Source organism: Seriola aureovittata, chromosome 6, assembly GCF_021018895.1.
Source record: "Seriola aureovittata isolate HTS-2021-v1 ecotype China chromosome 6, ASM2101889v1, whole genome shotgun sequence".
NCBI classification, from domain to species: Eukaryota; Metazoa; Chordata; class Actinopteri; order Carangiformes; family Carangidae; genus Seriola; species Seriola aureovittata.
In genome coordinates, this window is record NC_079369.1 from 16,804,639 (window position 1) to 16,819,430 (window position 14,792).

Consider the following 14,792-nt stretch of genomic DNA (forward strand, 5'->3'; position numbering starts at 1 on the left):
ATAACTATAAAGTGAAATCTGTAGCGGTGTGAAACATAATTTTTTGGAAAAACAATCTGTAACCAAAAGGCAGAAACAGAAAGATGGAAAGGTGGAGTATAAGCAAGGAAAAAGAGACGAATGGAGGAGGAAACACAGATGGGCTGAAAATTGGACAAACCTGAGGATTAAGAAAGCATAAATTTGTGCTCAACAATATAAAGTCAGTTATAATGCAGGGCGTGAGACTCCTTCTGGAGAACAAAATTATTCTCCTAAAATAGCGGTGGAGTGTGCAGAAAATCCAGGGGCCCACTTACCGCTGGGTTGTTTTCAAAACCTCTTTAGCTTCATATCTTTAGCTGCTCCAGCGGCTTCTTCTTCCTCTTCTTCTTCTTCTTCTTCTTCTTCTTCTCCTCCTCCTTCTTCTCCTTCTTGTTACTTGCTCACTCGTACCTTTAAAGTAGATAGAAAAAGGGGGAGAGGGAGAAAAGGGGAGAGAAAGAGAGAAAATGAAAGAGAAACATTAATGAAAGGGACTACTAAATGAACGGCCTCCTCAAGTGGTAGGTGGGGGAATTCGACAAATACTGAGATGAGTTTCTCTGTCTATCTCTCTCGCTCTCTCTCCCTCTCTCTCTTCTTCGTCTTCTTCTTCTTTTTGCCCTCTGTGACCACAGGACGACAGTTCTCAGGCAAAGAGGAGGCTTGCCGCTGATTGCCTGAGAGCAGTGGAGTGCGAATCTGCATGAAATCCCGCTTGGCTTTTTTTTGATCATTTTCTCCTTCACATCTTTAATGAGCCTGGTCTGAATCTGTGGGTGTGTGTGTGTGTGTGTGTGTGTGTGTGTGTGTGTGTGTGTGTGTGTGTGTGTGTGTGTGTGTGTGTGTGTGTGTGTGTGCATGCATGCGTGTGTGTGTGTGTGCGCGCGTGCGTGCGTGCAAGTGCATGAGTGTGGTCGATGCATGTTTAGAAATTCACCCACATGCTCTATATATGCGGATCCATAAATTTATGGTTACTATAGGAATTTGTTTACAAGGAGGGATGCATCCACATTTGCGTGTGTACACTAATAACGTGTGTGAGTGTAGATTTATGTGTGTGTTTGTACTTATTCTGTAATTTCAACCACTTAAATGAGTGCGCCGAGTGGATACCGGCAGGAATTTTCGTGTGTTTACACAGGCAGCTGCCCGTGTGCTTGTGCGAGCTTCTATAGATCTGGAGGCCATGTCTACCGCGCCGTAGCCTCACTCGATACTCAGTCGATATTCTCAGTAAGGTCTGCAGCTGTGGGCGGCCATGAGTCCACCCTTAGGGGCTTCCACTGAACAGCTGAGGAAGGTTATCTCCAGCGAAAGGTCAGAGGAGCTCATCATTACCCTGCGTCCAGAGTCTCCTTCAAGATAACGATATGAATATCGTTGCTGGAATGCACGACAGCGGTGCGATCCATTAGTATGGACACCGAGGCTACTACAGGCGAGTTCCCCCAAATGCATTACACGGCTTGTTAAATTTGTGTTGTGAAAAAAAATAACTTCATAGATTTCTGTTTATTTCCAACAGTTTATGTTGGGAAAAGGGAGTTGAAAACATAATATTTATGCAAGTACTGCACACGGAGATCAAATTACTATGCAGATAGAGTGCAAGCAATGAGAACACATAATTCAATCCCCGATGCCCATGACGTGATATCATTATCCACAAGGCTCACTATATGTTTTCATGCATTTGATTCTTGAATTATGCTAACTGCCGTTACTGTCGAGTGCTCCGTTTCTGTAAGCACTTCAAATCTGGACATATTCGTCATCTGGGTGTGCCGCTGATTAAATTAAACTAGGTATTTAACAATAAAGTATTAATTATGTATTAAATTCAATTACTTCTTTCTCAAAAAGCCACAGCAAAAGTTGATGTCAAAAAGACTTTCTTTCCTGTCTCTCCTCAGCCTGATGTTATTGACTTCTTCCTTCCTCCCCCTCCGCCGTCGGCTCATGGACTGGGCGCTGCCTGTAGACAGTCTCCCGGCATCCTCTGTGGGCATTATTACCTCAACGGCCGACGGTCAACACGATCCTTCATTCTGACAGGCCACTGGGGTCAGTTCGGCCCTCGCTGGCCAATCAGTGTCAACTAACAGGCTGGATGCAGAAGGATCCCCTGGTACACCGACTGCAGCCCAGGGGAGAGTGCGGAGGGGATGTGTAAGCGGATGTGTGTGTGTGTGTGTGTGTGTGTGTGTGTGTAACAAAGTGGGTTGATGAATGTCAAAGACAGTATCTGTGAAGCTCAGTGAAAGTGTGTGTGTTTTTGAGGGTATGTAAAACATTATACATTAGAAATGTTTGCATTGGTTGGGTGAGATTGTCTTGAAGTAAACGTATGTGTTGTGCTGTTTATACACATGAGCATGCGCCTGTTTGTCAGTAAGAGAGGGAGGGTAAAAAAAAAAAGTGAGGCCGATTCTGCAATACTCCCTCCTCCCACACGCCTGGCTGCCAAGACGAGCGCGGGGGAATTTGTTTAATGTACAGCATTTATTCACTGCACACACGCTGTTGCACTACCGCTTCCTCCGTCGCATGAGACACTCCCTTGGCCGGGCGAGTCGCCATTAATCAGCCGGAATGGAGGGTTAGCCGAACAGCACGGAAGCCAAAACTTATCCTAAATCCACATCTAAGATAGTGGGAATCTTGCCCCAGCGTTCTCAACAATAGCACGCAGGTGAGTGTACGATGCTCAGACACCATTAGCGCTCTTTTCGTTGTGGAAGGGTGGGCGAAGTTATGCTTGGTCCACTCACGTGGAAAGCAGCTCCGGTTTGTTTTCTCATGACCCTGCAACATATTGGCATTGAGTTTAGTCACCGTGCTGAGACAGATGGCCGAGCATCATGGTGCACGGCAAATTGGGAAATGAAAACATGCATGCTCAGAAATGGGTCCATGTAGTTTCTCTCCAGCAACGTGACCGCGTACTTTCAGAATAGAAGAACACGGAACTGAGATGCATTAAGAATGTACTTGAAAAAATTAATGAAAAAATTTTAAAAAACAAACAAAAAAAAAAACAAGGCTGACCAATTCTGTGCAAACATCAACAGGTCTGCTTGAAAAGTAAGAAGGAAAAAAAAACCCCACACATTCCAAGCTCTGATGATTAGATGTCAACACAGTTTCTACCTTGATGTGACAAAAGTGAAGAGATTCTTTTTTCCCTTTGAATGGAAAACGTTGCCATGGTAGCACCTGATGTCTTTCCTGTCCTGTCCTTACCTTACCTTACCTTACCTTCACCCACCCACCTCCTCACTCTCTTATTGTTCTCCAGATATTGGAACTGATATGCCCCAAAGCAATTAAAAACTAGATCATCACCACAGAGTAAGAAGAGAAGAGAAACTGGGGGGGGGCAGACAGTGACAGAGGAGGAGCAGGTAAGTCCAGAGGAGAGAGGAGGAGGAGGAGGAGAAGAGGAAGAGAAGAAACGATGGGTGAACAACAAGGCAAGGGGAAAAGACATGGAGGAAACAGGAGGAGAAAAATAAACGTGAGCAGAGAGGAAATAATAAACAGATAATAGAAGAGGAATAGAGTAGAAGAGAGGAAATGACAAATCAAGAAATAAGATCAGAGGGGACGTCAAGGAAAATGATGAAACAAAAGAGCAGAGGGTAAAAAGGTTTAGACGCTGCTTCTGAGCACAGAATATGTGACCAATAAAGAATTGGAGCAACTGAATCCAAAAGTTCTCTTGCTCTTACAAATGAGTGATAACACAAAATTAAAGCGATTGTGTGACGGTACTTCTTATAAAATCTAAGTAGGCACCGTAAGTCCCCTGGCTGACGAGATAAGACTCTTACGCACTGGGTCCTGGACTGAATTTCTGTGAAACTGATAGGGACATGCAACATCATCATTTCCTCTTTGCTTAAAAAAAAAAAAAAAGAAGAAGAAGAAAAAAAATCACACATTTTGTCAAAGCATCAGGAGGAAGTGATAGTATTACAAACTTGTCACCATCCCCATGACACCATTTACCTTTGGATGGTTTCACATTTGTATGCCAATGTCATGCAGTCACATTGGATTTTGCTCAACTGCTCGACAAATGCCTGTGACTGTGTGGATTACACAAACAGAGTGCTGTCTGCTCATGCCACCAAAGCGTGCTGCAGTGAATCCACTTGTTCTTCAACATGTGCCAAGTCTTTCATCATTTATTTACCTAAAAAGTTATTCAGAAAAGCACACCTCTTTCCTCATATTAAATACAACATTACATAAAAAACTATTTCACTTTAATTTATATTACACAGCAAATAAGATTCTTCTTGCATACCACTACGCATTCCTCTCTGTTTCAGGAATATAAGATTCCTGACCTCGATGCAAAGAGAAATGCACTTGGAATTCACTAAATTCATAAATGAACTGACCTCATATCTGTTACAAATAAAATGTACTGGGGTTTGCTGCCTTTATAGTGATATTTTTGAAACACTTTAACTGTGACTTACAAGAAAAGGCTGCCTAGATGGTCCAAAGTGAAAAAGGTAACACAAATGTTATAGGTGGAATTCTTTCAATTGCTCTCAACAGCTATGGGTGCTCTCCTGATACACTGTCCTTGAAGAAGTCTTTAACTGATCATTCACTGCTCTGGTCAAGAGCATCGGCTAAATGCCGAAAATTGCAAATATAAAAAAGGAGAATCGACCTTATGGAAATTACTGTTTCAATTCAAAGCCATTTAACAAGGCACGGAAGGGCCAATCAAGGCCCCTTTGGGCTCGGAGAAAGAAATAATGAGACATTCATTGGATAATAACCACCTTTAGTCATTCAAATATATTCCAATCTACTCCCACAAAATACTGCAAATGACCACGTCTATATGTCTTGCTTGTGCCCTTCGTTTGTTTAGTAACTATTATGTCCCTCTCCAGCTATACAGCTGTCGTGGTTGTGTACAGCATTCTTCTCAAAGAGCCACAACAGCATAAATTTTTAGAAAATAATTATGGCCGTAGTTTAAAAAGGGCTTTCTCGAAAGAAAGTAAAAATAAAAGATTAAGCTAAATGTTTGGTCATGGTCACAGTTCATTCAAATACCTTCACTTATTGTGAAAAACTAGGAAAAACCACCTGCTCATGTAGAAAAGATGATCTTTTTCACAAAATCAGCACACACAATTCCAACATCTCAGGTTTTCTTTAAAATACTTTGTCAAGCCTTTTTTTTTTTTTTTGTGCCCCAAATTCATGAGAAAATTGAGTTGCCTTCGAAACAGCTTTTGTCCTGCAACCTCATTATTCCTTGCGGCTGATAACTAATCCTTTACCTGTGAGCACTGTCACAGAACCTCTACACTCAAACACCACAGTTGTCAGATGAAACACTCCAGCAATGAGCCACTCTGACTTAAGTTTCATTAGCAGAGGCCTGTTTTGTGCAGATAAGTTCAACTGCGTCCATTATACTAACATTCTCTCAGCAAAGCCCCGACCATAATTACTACCATGTGACAAAAAAAGTCCATGAGGTGACCTGTCTGATGCACACCTGCAACACACGTGGTATTTCTTAGTGCTTACTGCAGCTGCGAGTGAGGTCATGCACGTCCGCTTTTCTTTATTTTGCATGTGTGGATCTGAAATATGTGTGTGTGCTTGTCCAGTGGTCTATCGGCATGCTGTGCACGGTGACTGATATTCAATTAGTTCACCTGCCACCTCTACACGTCCCGGCATTCCAGCGCTTAGTAAATCAGCTCGCCTGACAGCACACAGGTCGATATTAATATTAACGTCTCCATAAATAATGTTATTGTAGGCCCTCGTGTTAATGGTTCATGATATGATGGGCACGATAAAGAAGAGCGCATGTTCTATTGTGAAGGTGCAAGGGTTTAACAGGGGGAGAGAGAGACAGAGATAGACAGACTAAATCCCCTTCGATGTCCTTCGATAGGGACGTTGGTGACATTGGGTTGGAAAGGCGCCGAGGTGGTCACAGCTGTGTTCCCCAGCCTGACTGGCTAGGGGGTGGGGAGGTTGCGATTGTGTGTGTGTGTGTGTGTGGTGGATTGGTGGGGGGTTGGGACTGGACACAGTGGATTAATTATTATAAATCATCTCCCAGGCAACATGTTTATGGCTGCTACTCAAACTGTTGTCTGACTATCAGATTTACATCTCATACACTGTAGAGTGCATTGAGTGTGTGTGTGTGTGTGTGTGTGTGTGTGTGTGTGTGTGTGTGTGTGTGTGTGTGTGTGTGTGACGACAGGAGAGGTCCAGAGTTGAGTAGAAGAATGCCTTCGCTGTTTTGTGACAATTGCCCATATTTCATTCTGACAGCAAACATATCACTGTAACGTCTTTATGTGGTTGCTGCAAATCTCCGGATTAGCCATTGGCTGGAAAGACATGACAGTCATCAAACTGAGATGACGGGGTGTTTGAAAAGTCAGCTTGTTAACTTGACCTCCAAAAGTAGGGCATCAGTCAATCCATTTAGGGAGGCCAAAGCTTCAGGACCTGGGTGAGCAAATTCCAGAGGGACAAAAATTCCATCCCAGCAAACAGGAATGCTGCAAAATTAAACTTTCAGTTTTTATTCAATGAGATTTGCTGAGAGTGCATGCTTTTTTCTGCTGCATATCCACATTATTCGACCCATTAGTAACTTCTCAGCACACCCACCCCTCTACCTTCCTGGCCTTTGAGCAGCTCCATCAGTTCACATGTAAAGTTCAAGGGAAGCTCATCAGTTGTTGCAAAGGCAGAGATGAGTTTTACTCATTCACATGCTCCTCCACGCTGACAGAATTTCATCATGCAAATTCAAACTGGTGATGTTATGGTCACAAGTCACAAGCTTCACTGAACTCTCTCTTAGCTGTGGCATAATTTGTGCCCTGAGCAGCAGCACACTCAGAAAACTCATGCCTTAAAGGAGCCATTTATAAAAGTTTTGCTATTGCTCCATAGCCAGTGTTAGCCTTAACAATTGTTTGCTTACCAGTCTTGTCAACAGCTTTGGCCACTGGTGCATTTATAAGACAAGAGGATATAATATGCACTCTGAGCAAAACTACTTCTGCAGCGCAGAGAGGGCTAGCTGGTTAGCATGCTTAACTTCAGTAGAAGAAACGAAGTGATAGAGATAGAAGCAAAACAAGAGCAACCGTCTTGTTTTCTCTGCCGCCGATCATGGTTTCTTGCAAAGAGTGGGTGGTCGGCGAGCCGGACCACAGCTAACTGGTTAGCCTGCTAACCTAAGTACAAGTGATAGAAAGAGAAATCAAATAATAAGGTTGTTTTCCAACGAGGAAAGGAGTGAAGTTTTATACTGAACTCACAACTTTTCCTCTAGCTGTTAATGCTAATGTTGACTATGTAGCACTAGCAAAACTTGTTCCTTTAAAAAGGAGATAGCAGTATCGACAAACCATCCAAAAACACTATGCAGTTCAATCATGAAATAATCAGAACTTTCTAACTCCCAATTCCCCTGTCTAGATACTCTCTTTCTTCAATGATGAGAAATGTTTTAAAAAGAGTAATAAACGTTTTGTTATTCCCTCGCAGGCAACAGCTCACAAATAATTAAATGACTGAATAAATCACTGCAGAGAAATATTAATCAGCTCTTATGCTCATCTGTGAGGGAGGAGGTCGCTGATGCACTGAGCTGTGATTGGTGGGGAGAGAAAAAGATGGATGTCCACACAGAAACACTGACACACACACACACACAATAAGTCGCGCAATGCATTATTACAGTTATCGACCATTGTGGAGAATTATGGGAAAAGATTTCCAAACTGACTTTGTGTCGTGATGTCACCTCCCATCACTACACATACATGCATGCACACCCACACACACCCACACACAGACACAGACACACACACACACACACACACACACACACAACCTCCACTAGCCCTGGACCGGGGGTTTTGCAAAGCCCGGATCATCCCCGCTAATCCACACTCATTAAGGATGAACTGCATGATAGCGTGCCACCACCAGCAGCCTCCACAGCCCCCCCACCCCATTTACCCCACTTTCACACACATACACACTCGCCCCACCACCGTGGATAAGTGGCAGCTTTGATGGAGATTCTAATAAATTAGTGCAGATTGCTGCATGCACGCTTGTTGCTGCTGCCTGAGCAAACAGAACACCTGCCACACCTGTCGACGGTAATCAGGCCCGGTTTAATTAAGAGCGACAAAGCTTTTATTTCATGCCAGTGAAGGTGACGTGTGTTTGACCAAGGGAAGCTGAGCACTCTTTACCGCGCTCTTCAGAGAAGTGTGTCTTCAAACGGAAGAGTAATTCCAGATGAGACAAGCTGTGGGGTGACAGAGCTAGCGAATCACTTTACTCTGGTAAAATGTAAAAGGATTCAGAGTTTTAGCAAAACTTCAAATCAATTATTCAAACGCTTTCATTGTTCCCCGGGATGGAGGAGAAATAGTTTCTGAACTCAACAGTTTTTACCGGAGGATTGGAACATAAATAGAATGTTCATCCTCGGCGCTCCCTGCACATCGCTGAGAAGGTCACTGTCGAGTCGAGTCTACCTACAAGCCCCTTGGGCTGAACAAAAAATGCCACACGGATACTTCCTTTCCAGCCCTCATGCCTCCAAAATAACTCTCTCTCTGTGGGGTTCTTAAATAAATTACAGATATGCTATCCTCCCAAGATGTGATCTGTGTTCTCTAGCGCAAATTAAAAATTTAAACCCATTTAGGTTGGTGCCCAGTGTAACTTGAAGCAGTGTGGTTGCAAGGGGCGATATCCAACCAAGAGTTGTGTCACAGCAGTTCTTAGTAGTGATGCTTGTTGCTCTGGGCCATGCATCCGGGAGAGGAAGCAGGGTGGCCTTGATGTTAGAGGGAATATCGTGTAACTAAAAGGTCGCAGGCTTGATCCTCACGGCACAACGGTGCTTCTACCCACAGCTACGTGTCATGTCGTGTCAAAAGTGTCAAGACAACAAATGCTGACTTACACTCACTCTGCGTGAATCACTCCATGTGGGACCGAGCAAAAAGCCTAAAATGTAAAATGTGCAACTTCAAAGACTCTACTTTGAGGGTGATTGATCTATGTGCCAGTTTTATTTTCAACCAGCCAGACCTCCTACTCTTCAAAGTCACACACACACACACACACACACACACACACACTCATAAAGTTCAAACAGTCAGCTTAGTCACATGAAAATGAGACGTATTGTTGAAATTTAGGCTCAAGGTGCTCAAGCTGGCCTCTACCAAGATGAACTGGGTTTATTTTTATGAATCACAATGAGCATCAACAGCTGTATAAACTTCTGTGCATTCAAATGGGTTGAACATGGGAATACTCTCTGCAAAATTGAACAGGGGTAGATATAAGTATATCAAGAATGAAATTACCCTGAAATTACACAGTTGTAAATTTTAGCTCATTAGCAGATTCTACCTGTAACCAAAATGCTTGACAATAAAAAAAATAAATAAAAAAAAACAACATTAAAACTAAAATTCCTGACTAGCATTTCAAGTAAACAGGAAGAAAATGTCCTCGGACGAATCCAAACCTACAATGATCATATTTGACAGTGAAATGCTGTAAAGAAATGAGTGGAAATAATCACATCGATTTGAATCACTCAAATCAATTAATAAACTAAACAAATTCATTTGTCCTTCCAAAGACAAAGGCAGCATGCCAAGTGAAACAGGATTACCACCAATCTCTAATGCCCGGCTATTAAAAATAAATAGACTATTAAATACACCAGAGGATTGCCTGGGAGGCTTGCACATCAGCACGTCCTATTCATTTAGTGTTATATAGATGGGTAAAGACCAAAAAGGCTAATTAGGTGGGAACTCTTTACAAAAACACCACGTAGTAGAACAGGAGACTGTGTGTGAGGTAAATGTCCTCTGATCATTATGCAGCAGAGGGCTAAATAAATGAGTTTGTGAGTTTGTATGAGAGTGTGTGATGGCGATCACGGTGGCGATGGTGGTGGTGCAGGGAGGGGGAACCATTTAATAAAACCCAACCTCACTATGAACCTAGAGCATGCGTTTTGTCATTTGACCTTCATTAACATCTTCTATTCATTGCTCCAACTCTGGTGATAAATCAGGAAATGGCTCCTATTGTATCTTCCAGTGGCATGTAGCAGAGCAGTCTCCCCTACCTTACTTTCATTAGCTTTTGTTTCTTTAAACAATAACCAGCGCCTCGATCGAACACAGGTTTTAGTAGGTATATTTGTCTTGGGGAGACTTTACTAACAGAAATTAAACTTAAATTAAATCAAGAGGCAATTCAGCCAGGACCCACAGAGGAAACACAATCATGATGTAAAGTCTACTTTAAACACTTTCACGTTAAGGTGAGGTGTGTGATGAAGAGCAACACCTTTAACCTCAAAGTAAAGATAATCACAGAAAGATCCAAAGAAAGCTTGAAGGAGAAAAAAAACAAAAAACTATATAGTTGTCGTTTGGAACAGCAGACTTTCCAGAGGGGGGTGGCTTCCCTCCATTGAAGCACTGCTGGATTAACCTAATCAGAAGATTAATCAGACTTGAAACACTAGAGGCTGTGCCGGTGGCCTCTTTATCCGACTGTGCTGGGCAGCAGAATTAGGATAGAGAGCAGGGAGATGACGTTCCCACAACCTCTCTCTCTCTAGAGCTCTCTCTCTCTAGAGCTCTCTGCTTGCCAACAGACCTCAGAGGCAGAGGGGGAATCAGAGCTCCCAGTTTGCCCAGACTGCCTGTTTAGAATTAGGTCCCTCTTGCAAATGAGCTTATAAGTTTAGTATTTGAGCTCTACTGGTGCTGGTATCATGCAGAGCACGGGTGTGACTGAGTGGAATAATCAAGTTCAGCTTGAAAAAAAAAAAAAGAAAACTTCATGAGGTCAGCAATAACTCTGTTTACCCGCCTGAAGAATTTGCTGAGATATTTTCAGTTGTTTCCTAATTTTGCCTTCCCCGTTATGAGCCGTCTCCATCCTCAGCGCACCAATGAGGTAAGACACAATAACTACTTATAAATAAGGCAAACTACTCCAACGTAATAGCACCAGTTCACTCTTGACATAGCTTCAATGTTAAACACAACCATTGTGTATTTAACAGCTTCAAACTTTTCCGAGGACAGGGTTCAGCCCAGTAGATACCTGCCCACAGTGGCTTACTTGCATGCTAACTCTTCAAGGGCACCGCTCAGCAGTGAACGCTGCCTCTTCAACACAACAGATATCAGAGTATCAGCCACCATTTAAGTGAAACCCTCCCTTCTTTGCGGGGATTTAAAGACCCGATGAGCCGATTGCCCTCGAAACTGGCGGAAATTAGCTCTCGCTGTGCCATGTTTGCCTGACCCTGTAATAAAGGATCAAATCTGGGGAGAAGGCCCAGCGCTTTATATTTTTTTTAAGCCTAGCGACCACATGTTCATGAGCAGCCCTTGAAAATTTGGCAGACGGAAAAAGGTATTTGTGGACAATCTGCATTGAATAAATAAATAAATAAAACTTAGTACGTACTTATCTGTCTCCATCTGTCTGCCTTAAATTATGCTGCAACTAATCTCACCACCTAGGCTTAGGAAAGGAAAAAAAAAAAATAGGACTGTAGCACATGCCCATGAGAAAAAAACAAGAGAAGCCTGCAGTGTAAACAGGGAGGGCATCATTGATCCCAGCTCTCTGGTAGCCAGGTCATCGATTGCAGGATACAGCTGTGATACTTGGCACACCTTGCTGACTCCAAACACAACCTTGAATCTGCAGCCAACACCAAGCATTTTTCTCCTTCCTATTGCCAGTTGATCAAAAGATGCAGAGAAGAGAGGAGGAGGTGGAGGGATCCTACACTGTCCTCACATAATTGTGTGGGAACATCATTTTTCAACCGCAGCTTTGCTTCCCCATCCCCAGGAGGCACTTTTCTCAAACAGTAATCATTATGTTATGGAAGCAGCTGCCGGGCAGAGTTGAAAATGCAACTGGAGCCAGTGAGCGGAGGCATACACTCCTTGGGGTGCAAAGACACACACAAAATGGGTGAGCCACTGAGGGGACCGGGAATAAGAAGGAAAAGGGTTAGGGTTAAAAAAAAAAAATTTTTTTTTAAAAGTGGAAAGTGAATGAAGGGCCCCCATTTTTGATCTTTTGTATTCGCTGGCGCTTCATCGATCCTAGAATCTCATCAAGGCTTCTTTTGGAAGGTTAAGTAAAACACAGACATCAGAGATCAGTTTATTTTTCTTTGCACCCCTCCTCCGCACGTGCCCTTCCTTCACCCACTGTTCTATTTAAAGATTTGTATCTCTCTGCATTCAATACAAATACACTTAAAAGAGCATATGTGAGAGGAGGAGGACAGAGGAAAACCACTTTAAACAAGTAGCGGCACGATGCAGCTAATAGCTGTCTGATCAGCTGGTGTTTCATCTTCACCACATTATCTCCAAATTCAATATTGGCTCTTCAAACAAAAAAAAAGGGGTTGTTGTGTCTAAACTGAACTGCTCTCCCGCTATTTACGCATCCAGGCAAGACTAAGTTGATATTCTAGCCTTGCTGCTGGTGCCCCCTCTCCCCCTCCTCCCACCCTGTGTCTCCTCTATTCCTACAAAAACAAAGTGTAATACATATGGGACTGATGCATAGACATTGATGTCTGGTGAAAAATTACAGTTTCTCTGCAGGTTAGAGGCTTGTCTATCAATGACTGTCTTGTTATTGACAGACAAATTCCAGGATGCCACTGATAACACCTTGAAAAATGGGCCCCACTCTTCCTCTTCCAACAACCAATACATCTCCCTGTGTCTCCCTGTTGCACACCTCTATTAGATTCTATTATGTGATATGATATCACACCCTGGCTGTGTGCAACCAGGAAGTGCTGGGGAGAACAGAAAGGCATTGTGGGTATATGAAAATGAATGAAAAAAAAAAAAAATCCTTTATTTTGGCATGGAGAATAGAGAGATCCAAAATCTCCAGGTTAAATCTAAAAGGATTAGACGTAATCCTCGTCACAATATTAAATTGATTGGGTAAATTTCAGTGATACATATATACAAATATGTCACATGATCAAATGGGTTGACTCAGTTGTTGACTCACTTACTAACTCAACTTCTGGAATTCAGAAGTGCAAACCAAGGTCAAACGTGAACCAGGAAACACTGCTGGTCTGGAAAATATAATGGACAATTGGATAGTTAACGGATAACTGAGTTTTATTTTCCATTTGCAGTTAGTTGGGTTTTTTTCTTTAATTAAAAGCAATGTTAAGTAATTCTACAATGAATTGAATGTGATATTACCTGCTAAAGAGATTTAAAGAACAGGACAAGCTTTCTAAGCAACAGGGACTGAGGACGTTTAGAATGGTACTCAATCACTCAAAGTGGTGACCTTCAACTCACAACAACACTAATCTAACCTTTAAACACACTGAAAGAGATGATATAAACTGATAATTTCAACAGCAAAAGCACAACGGCAGACGATTCACCGATTTGATGATTTATTTTTGACACAGCCAGTCAAGTACGTTTACTGGACAATGTTGCTTTTGGGATAGAAAAAAAAAATAAATAAAAATTTTATTTGAGTGAAAAATAAGCTCTCTAAGTATAAGCTCTATTAAAAAAAGTTAGGCATTAGAACATTTTGGCCTTGATGGAGGCGTTTGGAACCACCAGTGGAAGAAGTGAGAAATAAAAATGTGGCACGGGTATTGCTTAAAAAAAAAAAAAAAAAAGAGCATTCACATTAAATTGACCTTCCCTGGATGAATTCATTTTTTTCATATGTAACAGTGATGAAACTGAAATCCTTTGCGCCCACAATCATCTATTAAGACTTGTATTCATGGGTCTCATATGAGCTTTTAGTGGCTGCAGACTGGTGGCCCAAAGGCATGGCAGCTTTAGAAAGGAGCATGCTAATGTTAGGTGTGGTTTGTGCCCCTCTGTGCTATTTAGCACAGTGTGATGAGAGTTCATCTCCTTCACATCCTGCTCGTCTCTCTGTCTGAGAGCGAGTACAGAAATAGTCTTTGTCACCAACCACACAGCAGGGCACCTTTCACACACCATGTCCAACACGCCTGGACGGAGGCACCAATATGTGTGCCAATGTGTGTAGCTTTGCAGGGTATTGTAGTTTTTCTTTTTATTAAAACATTCTGCACGTGATCAACAACATATTTACGAAAAATTTTTTTTTTTCCTTGAGCCAGGAAAACAGCCCTTGGCTTTTCTGTTTTTGAGATTAATTTATGTTTAAGGGGTTTCACATTAAAAGGACAGTGAGAGTCTCCTATGAGTAATTTAACAAATTTTGTTCAGTTAAATTATTGATTCAGTTAAGTGGGAGGGAACAGTCCTGCTGATATTGGTACAACACAGTATCCCCTCGATTTTTTCCGTTGAAGCCGTTTGTGCAAGTTCCCATTTTCATAGCATTTCACCAGTGTAATCTGAACTGAGCCAAACTGTGCACAAAACTCAAATGGGAAAACAGTCAGCACTGTGCCAGCTCAGTATGGAATGATACAGTAGAGCAGAAGAAAAATGATCTGTGAGGGTGAGGGAAGCAGCAACAGATAAGAGGATTACTCCATTATTATCTACCCCAGGGGCTGTTACCCCAGAGCAGAGCAACATGGTTAAAAAAGGGCAAGACCTTGATTTTTTTTTCCCCCCTGACATGCTGCCATCGTTTGAGCGAGGAAA

General features: G+C 42.4%; 1 protein-coding gene across 11 annotated transcripts in view; it reads right to left on the reverse strand.

Moving 5' to 3' along the window:
* Positions 1-14,792, reverse strand: part of ptprsa (protein tyrosine phosphatase receptor type Sa) — a 232,879-nt gene that overhangs the window by 188,895 nt on the left and 29,192 nt on the right. For all 11 annotated transcript variants that reach the window (XM_056377819.1, XM_056377815.1, XM_056377818.1 and 8 more), the window contains one exon: positions 300-435. The gene's annotated coding sequence lies outside the window, so the exon portion shown is untranslated. The remainder of the gene's footprint in view (positions 1-299; positions 436-14,792) is intronic.